This window comes from Nicotiana tomentosiformis, chromosome 5 (genome assembly GCF_000390325.3).
Source record: "Nicotiana tomentosiformis chromosome 5, ASM39032v3, whole genome shotgun sequence".
Taxonomy (NCBI): domain Eukaryota; kingdom Viridiplantae; phylum Streptophyta; class Magnoliopsida; order Solanales; family Solanaceae; genus Nicotiana; species Nicotiana tomentosiformis.
In genome coordinates this window covers 43,734,166-43,750,172 of record NC_090816.1, presented here as the reverse complement: position 1 = coordinate 43,750,172, position 16,007 = coordinate 43,734,166, and positions in this window count along the sequence as shown.

Here is a 16,007-nt window from a genome sequence, read left to right as displayed (position 1 = left end):
CTAGTAGTTGCTCATGCACTTGTGACACCATATTTTGGGGGTTCCTAGTAGATGATCATTATTGTAGTTCATGGTATTTTATCATTCTACTTTGCGATTTATTTACATTCAGAAATTGGTAAAGAAAAGCATAGGTTCCTATGAGTGCCACATTTTATTTTATTTATTTAATAAAATTCCTGATTTTAAAAATTAAAAATAAAAAATTATTCAGATGGTTTTCGTTGGCTTTCCTAACAACGACGTTGGGCGCCATCACGACCTATAGTGGGTTTTGGGTCGTGACAGCTTGGTATCAGAGCACTAGGTTCACTTAGTTCTCATGAGTCATACGCAAGTCTAGTAGAGTCTTGCAGATCGGTACAGAGACGTCGGTACTTATCTTCGAGAGGCTACAAGGCTGCTAAGAGAATTTCCCTTCTTGATTCCTCTTCGTGCGATTTGATTCCATTGAAGCTTATGCCTTCATTTCCTTCCTACTCATTCTTATACGGTGTTGAGCGCTTGTTATGGTGTAATGGTACTGCAGATGTGGTGTAGGATATTTCTCCCTGCATATTCGAGTGGGCTATTATCATCGCCTTGTGGAGGGGTGTTCTGTCATTTCAGCCCAGGGTTGGTGTTGCCTATGGTCGAGATTTGATATTTCTGAATTTGGTAGAATTCTTGTTAATATTGTGGTGTCACCATCCTTGATTGAATGCATTGAGGTCATCAGCATATTGGTCTTCATTTGTTGCCTCTGGGCACGGTGTTCTGATATAAAACCTAAGTGGAAGTTATCATAGATGGTTGTGCGTTGCAACTTCAGGATCGAGTCAGCATTTCTAGTGTTGATGGTTCGAGGGAGATGATATCTGAGGTGGTTTCTATGCTTAGAAATTTTGAATGTGACAATAAGGGCTTGATTTGAATGTAGGAAAAAGTGAAGTATTCGATCATTGTCTTGGATGCAATACAGCTTCGAGTTTCAAACACGTTGTTGGACCTTCGCGTGATGTTAATGAATGAAGGGATTCTTACGGCTGGCGGATCAGTGTAGACCCGGGGAGATTAATTGATTTCATGATAGATGTAACTATAGCAATAACGTTGGAAGAGGTCGATACGAGGCTACACATGTGGGCTATCTCTGGTGAGCAGGTTAGCGGTTGCGTGGTTTTGATGAGGTTCCTACAAAGAATTCTACTTTTTGCCTAACAGAGGATGCATGTACTACGATGTGAGCTTGGATCGCTTGGAGAAGATGGTCCGAATGTTAGGAGGTCGAGTGTGTGATTGTGGCTGATAATTCGGGATGTGTTATGATTAGTCCAACAAGAACTTATGAGAAATTTGGCTGAGCAACGGTGTGAGATCATGGTAACTGGGAATCAGAGGTTGTTGTGGGGTCTGGATCTTTGTGGTTATGGTGTAAAGCTAAGTGGGGGAGCCCACCACCTATGATTGAGTCACGTGGTTGTGTGCCTATGTAGTTTCTGGTTATCAGCACATTGGTGGATTAGTTATGACCAAGAGGAATTTTGGACAAGGAATTTGACGTATATGTGTTACATTTTGCCTTATTGATTCATGTGCAGGTGTTGGGGATGACTCAGAATTTATGATTCATGTGGATGTGATGTGCAAGGAAAAAAATTCATCCGGTTGCTTCTTTGGAAGTGTTCATGTGCTAGCAAAGCACTGGAGTTTGGTTATATATTCGGGACCAGGTCAGAGTGGGTGACTCTCAACAATGGTTCTAGTGGGTTCAAGAATTAAAGTGCGGTGTTTAAGATTTTAGGTTCATTATGTGGCTGAGGACTGGGTTTTACAGCAGAGTGTGAAGTATACTTGGGAAATTTCTATGTTATCATCAGGTCTACGATGCAGTGTTAGAGGAAACAACTTTGGATTCATAGAAGACCTTTCAGAACAGGTGCATCAGTTGGTGATATTATTGAGTGCCCGATGAGGGTATGCGATGGCTTATAGTTGAGACGATGTGGTCTCACGAATTGGGTCACTCGGTATGAGTGTTGTTGGAGGTCCATTATGTGTTTGAATATGACTATTACTCCGAAGGCAAGTCAAAAGTAAGCTGGAAGAATTTGAGCCAGTTAGTAATGGCTTGAATTAACATGGTTATGGAAATGATCAGTTCCTTCGGTGTGTTAAGCTATGCAAGTGGTTTGTGGTTGTACGTGCGGGTTTGACAGCCTCCGTGGTTCGATTGATTTGGATATATTTGATTCAATGTCTTGGTTAGGTGTGAATGGATCCCAGAAGAGTTATGGCAGTTTAGACCGCAACCTGAGGTTTGCATCTTATGTGGTTATGGGAATTCGGTTGTGTGTTGCAATTGTTCTTCAGAAATAAGTGGAGTGAAATGGGCTCTAGCCGATGAATTGTTTATTCTACTGGTGGTTCGGGGTTATGATGAAATCCTTGGACTCTCACATAGCAGCAGGATAGTGTAGTAAGAGGTATGGAAATCGGAAGTTGAGGATCAAGGTTACGGTTCGGTTTTGATAAGAATGTTACAAGCTCGGAAGAGTGGGGAGGGGGGGGGGAATTTCAGATGTTCAGAGTATGCTAGCACTATTTTCGGGCAGCCTGTGGATGACCTATTTTGGTGGAAGAAATGTTGGGTATTGAAATGCGGATGCTTGGCTAGCACTATAGAAATATCATGGTCGATGGCATTAATATTCAGATTTTACTACCTGGTGCGGAAGGTTATGGGGTATATCCCACGAGAAGATCGTAAAAGCGTGACGTGTTAGTCATTTGATTGTTAGAGATTGAAATCAGGTATGGAGATTTTGGTACTTTTGCCAATAGGAGAGGTTATGACTGAGAGACACTCTATTCCTTTGGTTGTGGACTATGGAAGTTCGTTCCGGATTTGATGACTGCTCGTATGTGTCATGAATAGGGTCATTGTGGATCCTTGAAAGGTTATTGGTCCAATATAAGATGATCGGAATCGGCTTGAGGTGCGTTGGTAGATCTAATGTGAATATATGTTTTACATCAGGTAGTATGTGATCATTTAGCACAACATTGCTTATGGATGAGTCTTCGTGCATTAGTTGCCTTCCGTGTCGTCAGTCATTCTATATAATACTCTATTATGCTATGTGGGTTGTGACCCGGCTTGATTATTCGCACATGTATGGTGATCCCGTGTAGTTTGTGATGTTAAATGAGTATGATGGCTCTCTGGATACAAGTCACTTATTGCACCTTAGTCGTACTTGAGTTTTTGTAGCACATGGCGCTATCCGTCTCCCCAGGGTTGTGTTTATGCACTTGGGTGTGCTTGTGATTGATATTCGGGCATTTCGTAGGTATGAGCATTATGGCTCGATAGGTATTTCCTTATTTTTTTGTTATGTGTGGATCGGGTGGCACACCGCCACGGTATCATGTGTGGATTGGTTTGCACGCTGCAACACTGCGAGGTTATGTACGATTCCCTACACTTATTTTGTGTGTCTTGTTTCTCATCTTTGAGAAAGGTTCATAGAACCTATTGGCCATTTTATTCGTTACGCGGGCTGGGTAGTTCTTTGCCAGAGTGCATTCTTTCTTTTGTGTCATATTCGAGTTGTAGCTTATTGGCACATTGATGAAGTCATATGAGATGTTAGTTACTATTTGAGGTGGTTATTGCCTGAGCAACTGATACTGGGTGAGACAAGGTTATTGGACCTAAAGTCAGTGCGATCGGATTTATGTAAGGTATATAAAAGAGAAAATGTCACTATTCAGTTCAGAATGAGGTAATGGTTCTTGTTAAGAGGAGAAACTCCATGAGTTATTGATTCGATGGCTGGTAATGAGTTCCTGCACATCTTTTTCATTGTTTCAGTATTGCGAGGGTTGAGACCGGGCTTATATGTGTTATGAGGTATATTTTGGGCATCGACTTCGTGAATTTACAGCTATTGTGGTTCGAAGATGTTATTATGGGCATACAGATTATGCGGTGCATTGTTTGGTTTCATCATGGGTGCATGATCATATCTGGTATAACGGGTTGAGATTGATACGGTGCTCGTATGTTAGAATCAGGTCTCGTAGGGAATTCCAGATGTTGGAATTTGGTTCTAAGGCTTGTGGGCTAAGGAAAAAGGTAGGATTCTCAGTATGGCTTGAGCTAATGTGCTCACATCGGTCGCGGTGGCACGGGTAGGTGCACTAGGTGTTAAACAATGGTTTGGGACAATTCCGGAGTGGTTCTGGGCTCATTCAAAGACGAACGTATGTTTAAGTGGGGGAGAATGTAACGACCCGACTGGTCGTTTTGAGCTCTAGCGCATTGTTCGGCGGTTTGAGGCCTTGAGTAGCTTCACTTCATTCATTATGACTTGTACGTACAGCCGGATTTGTATTTCGGGAAGTTCGGAGTTGATTTGGAAGGATTGAAAGAGTTGGCCAAGGTTTGCACTTTGAGTAAACGACCTCGGAATCGGAGGTTCCAATAGGTTCATATGATGATTTTGGACTTAGGCGTATGTTCGGGTTAAGTATCCGATGGTCCGGGAGCATTTCAGCGCTTATTGTGAAAAGTTGGCATTTAACGGTTTAGAAGTTTTCCTAAGTTTGACTATTGTTTGAATTTAAGACTATCGAGCTCGGATTTTGGTTTCGCGACTTGGAATAGGTCCATTTCGTCATTTGGAACTTGTCTGCAAAATTTGGTGTCATTTGGAGTTGATTTGATGTGGTTCGAACGCTTGGTTGCAATTCTAGAAATTCTTGAAGTTCATTGCGATTTTTAGGAGTTTTGGCGTCCGATTCGTGATTCTAGAGGTTATTTTGGTGTTTTGATCACGCGAGCGAGTTTGTGTGATGGTTTTAAGACTGGTTTGTGTGATTGGATAGGGTTTCGGGGGCCTCGAATGTGTTTGGGTTGTGTTGCGCTCTTATTTGATATTTCAGAGTCGTTTTCCTAGGTATAAAGGATACTATATTGAGAAAACGACCCTTGTTTTCTGATTTGATTGAACCATTAGATCTGTATCTTAATTACGGAGTCATAGCAATAAGAAGCATCGAATTCCGATGTCGTATGAGTGAGTTATGCCCATTTTCGTGTCAGGAAAGATTGTTGGTGTTGCTGGTGCTCAGGTGTCGCAATTGCGAACATTTGTTCGCAATTGCGAAGATTGTAGATTTTTGCCTTGGTTCGCAATTGCGAACATTTGTTCGCAATTGCGAAGATTGTAGATTTTTGCCTTGGTTCGCAATTGCGAACATTTGTTCACAATCGCAAAGCCTGTAGATTTTTGCCTTGGTTCGCAATTGCGAACATTTGTTCGCAATTGCGAGGGCCCGTAAATGCAAACACTATGTCGCAAATGCGACATCTGCACCCGGTAAAAGGGCTGGGAGACAGGATTTTGGAGACACTCTCTCATTTTTGGATTCTTAGGCTCTGCAGGAGGAGATTTGGAAGAGGGATTTTCATCTACAATCTTTGGGTAAGTAATTGTTTTAAATTTCCAAGTATTTTACATGATTATACATGAGATTTAACATCAAAATTTTGAGAATCTAAGTGAAATTTTGAGAAACTTTGACTATGTTTTGAGAAATGAGGATTTGAGTATTGAGAGTTGATTTGAACTTGGATTTTGAAACAAAATGCATCCATGGACTCGCGAGGTTATGGGTAACATTTATTTATAAATATTTTCAGAATCCAGGTGCGTGAGCCCGAGGGTTGACTTTTCAAGCGAAGTTGGGAATTTTTATAAATTGATTAATTATGAGTATATTTTTATTGGTTTGCACATTGTTTGACTAGTTTCGGATAGATGGGCATCGATTTGAGGTGTTAGAGAGGCGTTGGAGCTGGTTCTTGAACTTTGGAGCGAGGCAAGTCTCCTCTCTAACTTTGAGTGGGGGAATCTACCCCGTAGGTGTTATATCTATTATGTGCTACATGTTGTGGGAGCTACGCAAATATGAGGTGACGAGTGTCCGTGCGTATTCTAGAATTCCTGATCATGTCCGAGTAGACTTAGACTCATGCCATGCCTTAGTTGTAATATTTAAGTTATTCTTTTTTGTTTAATGCTCTAATTCGCATTATGACCTGAGACTAGACTCGCGTTCAGTAATGAAATCGTCATTTTAGATATTTGACGAGCTACTTGATTAGCCGTAGAGATTGTGCTTCCCTTACGAATTTCTTCTACGTTGTGTGTATTCGTCGAAAAGCTCCATTGATTTCATAACTCACACGTATATTCGTAAGTGGGGTCAAAGACCCGTTAAAGCTTCTTATTCTAATGGGATCGGGCCGTTCGCCTCGGTAGGATATTGTAACATACTCCTATGGGATCGGGCCATTCTCCTCGGCAGGATATTGTAACACACTCCTACGGGATCAGGCCGTTCGCCTCAAATGAATATTGTAACACACTCTTATGGGATCGAGCCGTTCTCCTTGGCAGGATATTGTAACACACTCTTATGGGATCGGGCCGTTCGCCTCGGTAGTATCATGTATCATGTTCTTATAGGATCGGGCCGCTCGCCTCGGCAGAATCGTGCGAATACTTGATAAGAAGTCCACGTACTCATGAGTTTCCTGACTTGAGATGTGACCGTTGATTTGGTATTGACCATTACGTATTCCCTTTTTGGAGGTATCCGATAATTGAGGACTTTGAGTTCACCGTTGAGCTGTAGACCGTATTATTGACTATATCTAAACTCATTGTTTACTTACCATGTTTCATACATGTCTACTTTATTATATTTGTTTTACTGGACCACTACTAAGTGTCAATATCGATCCCTCGTCACTACCTCTTCGGGGTTAGGCTAGATACTTACTGGGTACGCATTAATTTACGTACTCATGCTGCACTTCTGCACTAAATGTGCAAGATTTGACAGGTTGATTTGGTGGTCATTTGGGCGCATGGGTGCAGTTGTTGAGGGGATTTTAAAGTGAGCTGCATTTCCATGCTACGATTCGAAGCACGCAGAGTTTTCATCATATTTATTTACTTTATCCTGTCTATCTTGTATTCCAGACAGATGATGTATTGTTATTGTACTTTCTAGTAGATGCTCATGCATTTGTGACACCGGATTTTGGGGGTTCCTAGTGGATGATCATTATTGTAGTTCATGTTATTTTATCATTTCACTTTGCGATTTATTTACATTCGAAAATTGGTAAAGAAAAGCACATGTTCTTATGAGTGCCACGTTTTATTCAATTTATTTAATCAAATTCCTGATTTTAAAAATTAAAAATGGAAAATTATATAGATGGTTTCCGTTGGCTTGCCTAACGGTGATGTTGGGCGCCATCACGGCCTGTAGTGGATTTTGGGTCGTGACAACCTGCCAAAGAGAGCAACTTAAAAGTTAAAAGAAGCCAAATTTAGAGGTAATTGAAGTAGATAACTTAGGAGATGAAGAGACAGTGAAAGAAATCTGAGTCAACATACACTTGGAAGCATAATGGAAACGAGAATTGGTAGAACTGCTCAAACAGTTTGTCAATGTATTCGTTAGGTCGTACGACGACATGCCCGGTTTAATGACTGACATTATCTCTGTTATACCCCATACTTTTGTGATATCATATATAGTATAAATGACTTTATATGAATGATTTAAAGGAGTTTAATGTCATACGATGACTATATATGATGTTTGGATATAGAATATAATGTTTGGAAAAAATTGGATTTAAGCTACGGAAAAACAGACTAAGCATTTGCCTTGTAATGAAGCTTTTTATGAAATTAATTTCGTGTGTTATATGAAGTCTTTTGGGGAAATATTATATATCAAATTGAAGGTCATGGAATGTAGTTTCTAACTCTCTCGACCAATGGAATGTAGTTTCCAACTCTCTTGACCGTTTGTTCATACGACGTCCGGATAAAGAGATATGAGCATCGGAAGAAGGGCCGGTGAAGCACACATATGGTTGACTTTAAAACCTTACTATAAATAGAAGACTTAGTCTTATTTTTACTCATTTTCCAGCAAATTCCTTAGGGTTTTGAATCAAGTCCATCATCCGCAACTCAAAATCAAGAAGCGAACACATCAACGGGATCCTTATGACATAGGTAAGACTTTGCCGTCCTCCTTTCTCCTTATAACTCGAGTTTTGGAAAGAGCTGCATGCCTAAGAAAGCTTGTCACCTCTGTATTTTATCTATACAAGCATAATGGAGGGTGTGGATCAAAGAGAATAAGGTTTGGAAGCGAGAACACAAGAGCTATGTAGGGTTTTCGTTTCGTTTTCGGCATGATTTGGTTTAGCTATGTTCTAGCCTTTCTTCTTGATCATTTAAGAGATGTTCAAGGGAAATTTCTACATGTATTTTATCCTTTTATAGTATTCAATTCCATATGTTATGTATGGAAGAAACTAGTTTAGGTTGGAACTTCAAAACACTACAAAAATAAAAAGGGCGAATCGCCCATTTGGCCTATGCCATCCGGATATCCGTTTGTTCTGGTCCTTCGATGTTTTTATGTATAACCAAACCCAATATTATTCTAATAGCTTAATTCAAGATTATATAAGCTTAATTATCATGTATTGATGCTTAGTTTATTTCTGAATCCTATTTAGACTTTCATGTCACAAGTTAGCCACTATGAGTCGACATTACGTTCATAATTCCATTTTGTCGATCGTTTGACGCTATTGTGGATAGCTAGATATCCTTTAGTTTGATGTTATAATATTGGTTGGGTATCCATTCCCATGTATATTGTAGTTTTTGCTGCCTTTTTTGGGGATCATCTAGTTTTAGGGGAAACTTTGCCGAAAGTTTTGAAAATTCGAAGAGTTGGACAAATTTTGAGTTCCTTAGTTCTAAATTGATTCTACAGGGATCCGGTAATGGCTGAGTAGGGGTCTCACCTTGAGCCTCAGACTGGGCCCCATCTACTGGGGGTACCCTGCTGGTCCCCTCACCTACTGCTGTATCTCTCCTCTGGCTAGCCGTAGTCTTCCTAGTCACCGTCATCTGTGCATGCAAACACCAACACATAAGTTTAATTCAAATTTCCTATAACTCAGTTCTGTAGCACGATTTAGATTTCAAAGAAGGGTAACCAACTCCTAAATGCCCTGTAGTGCCCTGCTTATATAATGTGGTGCACAACACATCTATAAACAAGACCCTACTAGACACGGCTTGTAGACTCCCTAGGACAGAACTGCTCTGATACCAAGTTTGTCACGCCCCGAACCTAGGAGCGATACAAGCACCTGGTGCCTCACCTAACCTGGCGTACCAAATTGCGACTAAGGGACTCTGAACACATAATGTCATACTTTGGCCATGGGGCCACCTTGCAAGACAATTTGCGAAGCAAAATATAAAACTGAATGGAAACTAGCGCTAACTAAACATCAATATAAAGCTAGGCCGAAAAGGCCGTCATAGCTACTACAGCTGACAAACCACCAAATTATACATACCAGGCCTACAAACCCAACATACTGCACTAACCAACAGGATATGTCTACAAGCCTCTACTGATAGATATATTGTGATCGGAACAGGGCCCCGACCTACCCATATTATATATATAAATACATACATAAGATGCACACAAAAACCTAGACCCGATAACTCCGAAGGATGTGGAGCTTACCGATCAGGCTAAACTTTGGAAATACCTACTGAGGAGGTCTACTCGTCTGTGTATCTGAACCTGCACGCATGAAATGCAGCGTCCCCGAAAAAGGAATGTCAGTACGAAAAAATGTACCGAGTATGTAAGGCAATAACATAACTGAATATCGAAACTGAACTGATAATATAATAATTGGAAGTAACAAGGAGTCAAAGATGATCTGGAGATATACTTACCTGCTGATAGTGACTAAACTCCTTCAATATAGTAAGTAAAATAAATGTCCGGCCCTATAAGGCTCGGTACGTGTAAATGCTCGGCCGTAGTAGGCTCGCTCATAGGCGCTCGGCCATACTGGGCTCTGTATCTCGGCCATCTTGGGCTCGCTCATAGGCGTTCCGCCACAGTAGGCTCGGTATATATAACTTACCATCTGATCAGAGGTTGCCCAATAGGGGCCTGCCCACCGATTATAGCTCGATGGTGGTGAAAATAGTGTAATACTGTATATATATATATATATAGACCCTCTGCTCTCTTGACTGAATAAAGACAAACTAAACTGAATATGAAGTCCCGGTAAGGAATAATATTGTAACTTATGAGACTAGAATAATGTGAATAAATTTATGAATACGAACTTCTCTTTATGTCTCATTATTAACACATGTAGCTACGAGATCATGCCAAAATGAAGGAAGGGCTTAGCCTTAAAATACCTTATCACAATCTTTCCAATCACCAAGTTGAACTCACCTCTTTGCACCTTAATCTACAAGAACTCACCTCTTTGCACCATTATATACTTTTAAATATTATCTCATTTTTGGTCCTACATTAGTTTGCTTACGACGCATTTTTACGTACGAAAATATAGGGTGTAACATCATTCCCCCCTTGGGAACATTCGTCCTCGAATGTTTACTCTTAGAGACTTTGGAAATTTTTTCCAGAGTATCCTTCGTACACTAGGTTAAAACCAACCTGCACGTAGCCAGAAACATACTATGCATGCCACATATGGCCAATCTTTATAAATAGCAGCAATTTGCCTCACCGACCGTAGATCATAAATATTGAAAGTGGAAAATAAAAGCTTACCTGATGACCTGCTAGCCTACATAGAGCTATGTTGTAGCGTCCCATCTCGAACCATATCTTCAGTTTGAAATAGGTGGGGGTATTTAGACTTCATTTCTTCCTCCGATTCCCACATCATCTCTTCTACATTCTTGCTCCTCCATAAAACCTTTACGGACGTTACCTCCTTATTTCGTAGATTGCGGATTTGTCGGTCTAGGATGGCAACTGGAATTTCCTCGTATGACAAGTCCTCTGTAATCTGTACATCATCCGTGGGCACCACTCGGGTAGGATCACCAATGCACTTCCGTAGCATAGATACATGAAAAACCGGATGGACAGACTCCAATTCTGAGGGCAACTCTAACTCATAAACTACTTGGCCCACTCTCCGAATGATCCTATAAGGCCCAATATACCGTGGGCTAAGCTTGCCTTTCTTGCCAAACCTCATCACGCCCTTCATAGGTGATACCTTTAAGAATACCCAGTCATTAATCCTGAACTCTAAGTCTCATCGCCGCACGTCAGAATATGACTTCTGACGACTCTGAGCTGTCAACAGTCGCTCCCGGATAAGCTTTACTTTCTCTATGGCCTGTTGAACCAGGTCTGGCCCATGTAACCCAGATTCTCCAACATCAAACCACCCTATAGGAGATCTGCACTTACGCCCATACAAAGCCTCGTACGGAGCCATCTGGATATTGGAGTGGTAACTGTTATTATATGCAAACTCGATAAGAGGTAGATGTTCATCCCAACTTCTTTTAAAATCTAACACACATACTCGTAACATAACCTCGAGCGTCTGAATTGTGTACTCGGCTTGTCCATCAGTCTGTGGATGAAAAGCTGTGCTGAGATTCACCTGAGTCCCTAGACCTCTCTGAAATGACCTCCAAAAATGTGCTGTAAACTGAGCCCCACAGTCAGATATAATAGAAACTGGTACTCCGTGTAGCCGCACTATCTCCTTAATATATAACTTTGCATAATCTTCTGCTGTATATGTAGATCTGACCGGTAGGAAGTGAGCTGATTTCGTGAGCCTATCGACTATCACCCATATGGAATCGAACTTACGATTAGAACGAGGTAAACCCGTGATAAAGTCCATGTTTATCGCCTCCCATTTCCATGTCGGGATCTCTATAGTCTGCATTAGCCCTCCAGGCTTCTGGTGCTCTATCTTCACTTGCTGGCAACTAGTACATTGGGCGACAAACTCAGCAATGTTCTTCTTCATATCATTCCACCAGTACACATCCTTAATGTCATGATACATCTTCGTCGACCCAGGATGGATGGAATACCATGAATAATGTGCCTCTGACATAATCCTGTCTCATAGCCCTGCTACATCTGGAACACATAAACGACCCCTATATCTGAGAACCCCATCTCCCTTTAGCTCTAACAGTGGCTTCTTCTGCTGTGGAACTCGCTCTCTCAGCTCGACCAACTCTGGGTCCTCGTACTGCCTTTCCTTGACTTCCGCTATGAGGGATGATTTTGTAGTGTTTTGGAGTACAACTCCACCATCCTCAGAATCTACTAACCGAACCCCCAACGAAGACAATTGATGAATCTCTCTAGCTAATTGTCTTTTCTTGGGCTCTACATGTGCTAAGCTACCCATAGATCGGCGACTTAAGGCATCTGCTACAACATTAGCTTTCCCTGGATGGTAGAGAATGTTAACATCGTAATCTTTCAATAACTCAAGCCATCGCCTCTGTCGCAAATTCAACTCTACCAAGTTTGTCACGCCCCGAACCTAGGAGCGAGACAAGCACCCGGTGCCTCACCTAACCTGGCGTACCAAATTGCGACTAAGGGACTCTGAACACATAATGTCATACTTTGGCCATGGGGCCACCTTGCAAGACAATTTGCGAAGCAAAATATAAAACTGAATGGAAACTAGCGCTAACTAAACATCAATATAAAGCTAGGCCGAAAAGGCCGTCATAGCTACTACAGCTGACAAACCACCAAATTATACATACCAGGCCTACAAACCCAACATACTGCACTAACCAACAGGATATGTCTACAAGCCTCTACTGATAGATATATTGTGATCGGAACAGGGCCCCGACCTACCCATATTATATATATAAATACATACATAAGATGCACACAAAAACCTAGACCCGATAACTCCGAAGGATGTGGAGCTTACCGATCAGGCTAAACTCTGGAAACACCTACTGAGGAGGTCTACTCGTCTGTCTATCTGAACCTGCACGCATGAAATGCAGCGTCCCCGGAAAAGGGACGTTAGTACGAAATAATGTACCGAGTATGTAAGGCAATAACATAACTGAATATCGAAACTGAACTGATAATATAATAATTGGAAGTAACAGGGAGTCAAAGATGATCTGGAGATATACTTACCTGCTGATAGTGACTAAACTCCTTCAATATAGTAAGTAAAATAAATGTCCGGCCCTATAAGGCTCGGTACGTGTAAATGCTCGGCCGTAGTAGGCTCGCTCATAGGCGCTCGGCCATACTGGGCTCTGTATCTCGGCCATCCTGGGCTCGCTCATAGGCGCTCGGCCACAGTAGGCTCGGTATATATAACTTACCATCTGATCAGAGGTTGCCCAATAGGGGCCTGCCCACCGATTATAGCTCGATGGTGGTGAAAATAGTGTAATACTGTATATATATATATATATATATATATATATATATATAGACCCTCTGCTCTCTTGACTGAATAAAGACAAACTAAACTGAATATGAAGTCCCGGTAAGGAATAATATTGTAACTTATGAGACTAGAATAATGTGAATAAATTTATGAATACGAACTTCTCTTTATGTCTCATTATTAACACATGTAGCTACGAGATCATGCCAAAATGAAGGAAGGGCTTAGCCTTAAAATACCTTATCACAATCTTTCCAATCACCAAGTTGAACTCACCTCTTTGCACCTTAATCTACAAGAATGATAATAATACTATCGTTAAGTTACGAAAGGTACAACTATCGCACAACGAACGACAAACTTATTTTATATTAAAACGGGCAGCATCTCCCCTATAATCCTTACTTCCTCCAAATTCAAGATAACACCAACAATACAAGAACCGAACAATAACAACATATATACATCATTTTCCAGCCCTATATACACCATCAAATACTACAAAACAGCCCAACACACCCCAATCTCTTCATACACAAAACGACCACCGTAGTAGTGTCAAACGACCCGAAAATGTTATGACGAACGACCAGCCAACCACCCTACATTTATATGGTGTTTCTACACCCCCTTCCTCCTCCAAAACTCCACAAAATAGTAGTAAAACACGCAGCCCAATAGCAACACAAAACAGTCCACAAAACAGTCCGCTACAAGTGAATAACTCGAACTCACGGCTTCCGATCACCGTCCCGTGAGTTCTTACAAGTATAGAACGACTTACCATGAATTTACAGAAGAAAAAATGGATGAAAGAGATCAGTAAACTCACCTTATTTGTTGGATAACTAAGCTCCTATCTTGGTTCTTCAAACTCTAGGTTTTACCTCCAATTAGAACTTGAAAGGGAGAGAAAATCAATTAGGGTTTGTGGGAAATATTTGGGAGGATTCTTTGCAGAGCTTATGTCTGGTTATTATGCTCTATTTTAAGTCTAATATATGAAGAAAATAGGCCCTTAAAAGGCCTCTTTGGACGACCCGAAATGGCCCATTTTTGGGCTTTCATTTAAGCAAGTAGGTGACACACCTACTTGTCACCTAGCAGCTTGCGCAGTATCGCAAAAATGCACATATCTCTCTACTCCGATGTCGTATTGACAAATGGTTTAATGCGTTGGAAAATAGACTCATAGATCTTTAATTTGATGGGTGGAACACCCCATAACTCTAAGTATATTGGGAGAAAATTGCAGTTACATTTGACCCAAAGTTTCAGTAAAACTTATGAATGTAACTTGTGATGACTTTCATCGACTTTTGTTCCACAACTCGCTTGACTTCAAAACATAACACACGGATGTCATACGACTAATATAAATCATAACATAATCTCCTTATCATGTTAATCACCCTAGTCTCACCCCAAAGGTACATGTTATAACATTCCCAACTTGTCGACTTTCGACGAAACATTGTTTTATTTAATTGCTTTAGCTTCTGAACTGTCCAACCCTCTTTGTACTTATTGTTCATGATCTTCAATATTTGTAACCTCAGAGGTAACATGATTAACGTACTTTATATACTTTTAAATATTATCTCATTTTTGGTCCTATATTAGTCTTCTTCAAAAATTCCCATACTGATTACGCGATGGATACGTGATCCGTAAAATTGCTATGTCGTTCGCATAACCCAATGTGAAATGACCCTCCAAATTATGTTGATTCTGCCTTGATCCGCGATGGTTCTCTAGTCAGCGAAACCGATTCGCGGTGCTTATATTTGATCGTAGAATCATCCTTTTCTTCCAATTCACCTACCTACTTAACTATGCATCACACAGTTCATAAATCCGTACGGGGCCTTACAACCGGTGAAAATTATATACAACCTTGTGAACACATTAGCTTAACATTGGCACTGTAAAACCTTAAATCCCTGGAGAAATTTTATGGGGCCTTACATCCTTCTCCGCTTAGGATCATTCATCCTCGAATAAGAGTTAGAGTGTGCCATAGACACCCAACATGACTTAGCTCTTCATTCACATACGAATAGCTCCAAATTTGGCTAACCCCCCAAATTTCAAAAAATTTGGACAAAGTTTCCTCTGTATTTGGGCCTATCCACGTGTTAGAGAGCCACAAAAACCTATCCTAATAACATATTCATAACACAACGACGTATAATAAATATGAGAACAACACCAACCATAACATTATAAGCATTACATTGCCAAAAAGAGGCATCTTAGCATAAACTGTACATGTTTTTAACATAACTAAAAGAAAGGAAGCTTCTGATTATCTTTTAAACACAATCATTAGGTTCTAAAAATAAGTGGGGCTATTTCCTGTTCATATTTTCCTCGGCCTCCTAGGTGGCCTCTTCAACTTGTTGGTTTCGCCATAGAACTTTGACGGAGGAAATCTCCTTATTCCTAAACTTTCGAACTTGTCTATCAAGGATGGCAACTGGAATCTCCTTATGAGTCAATTCTTCAAAACTTCAATAACCTCCACATGGACGATGAGTGACAGATCTCCAATTACTTTATTCAACATAGACACATGAAATACTGGGTGTACTAAGGACAACTCTGGAGGTAACTCGAGCCTATAAGCCACTTG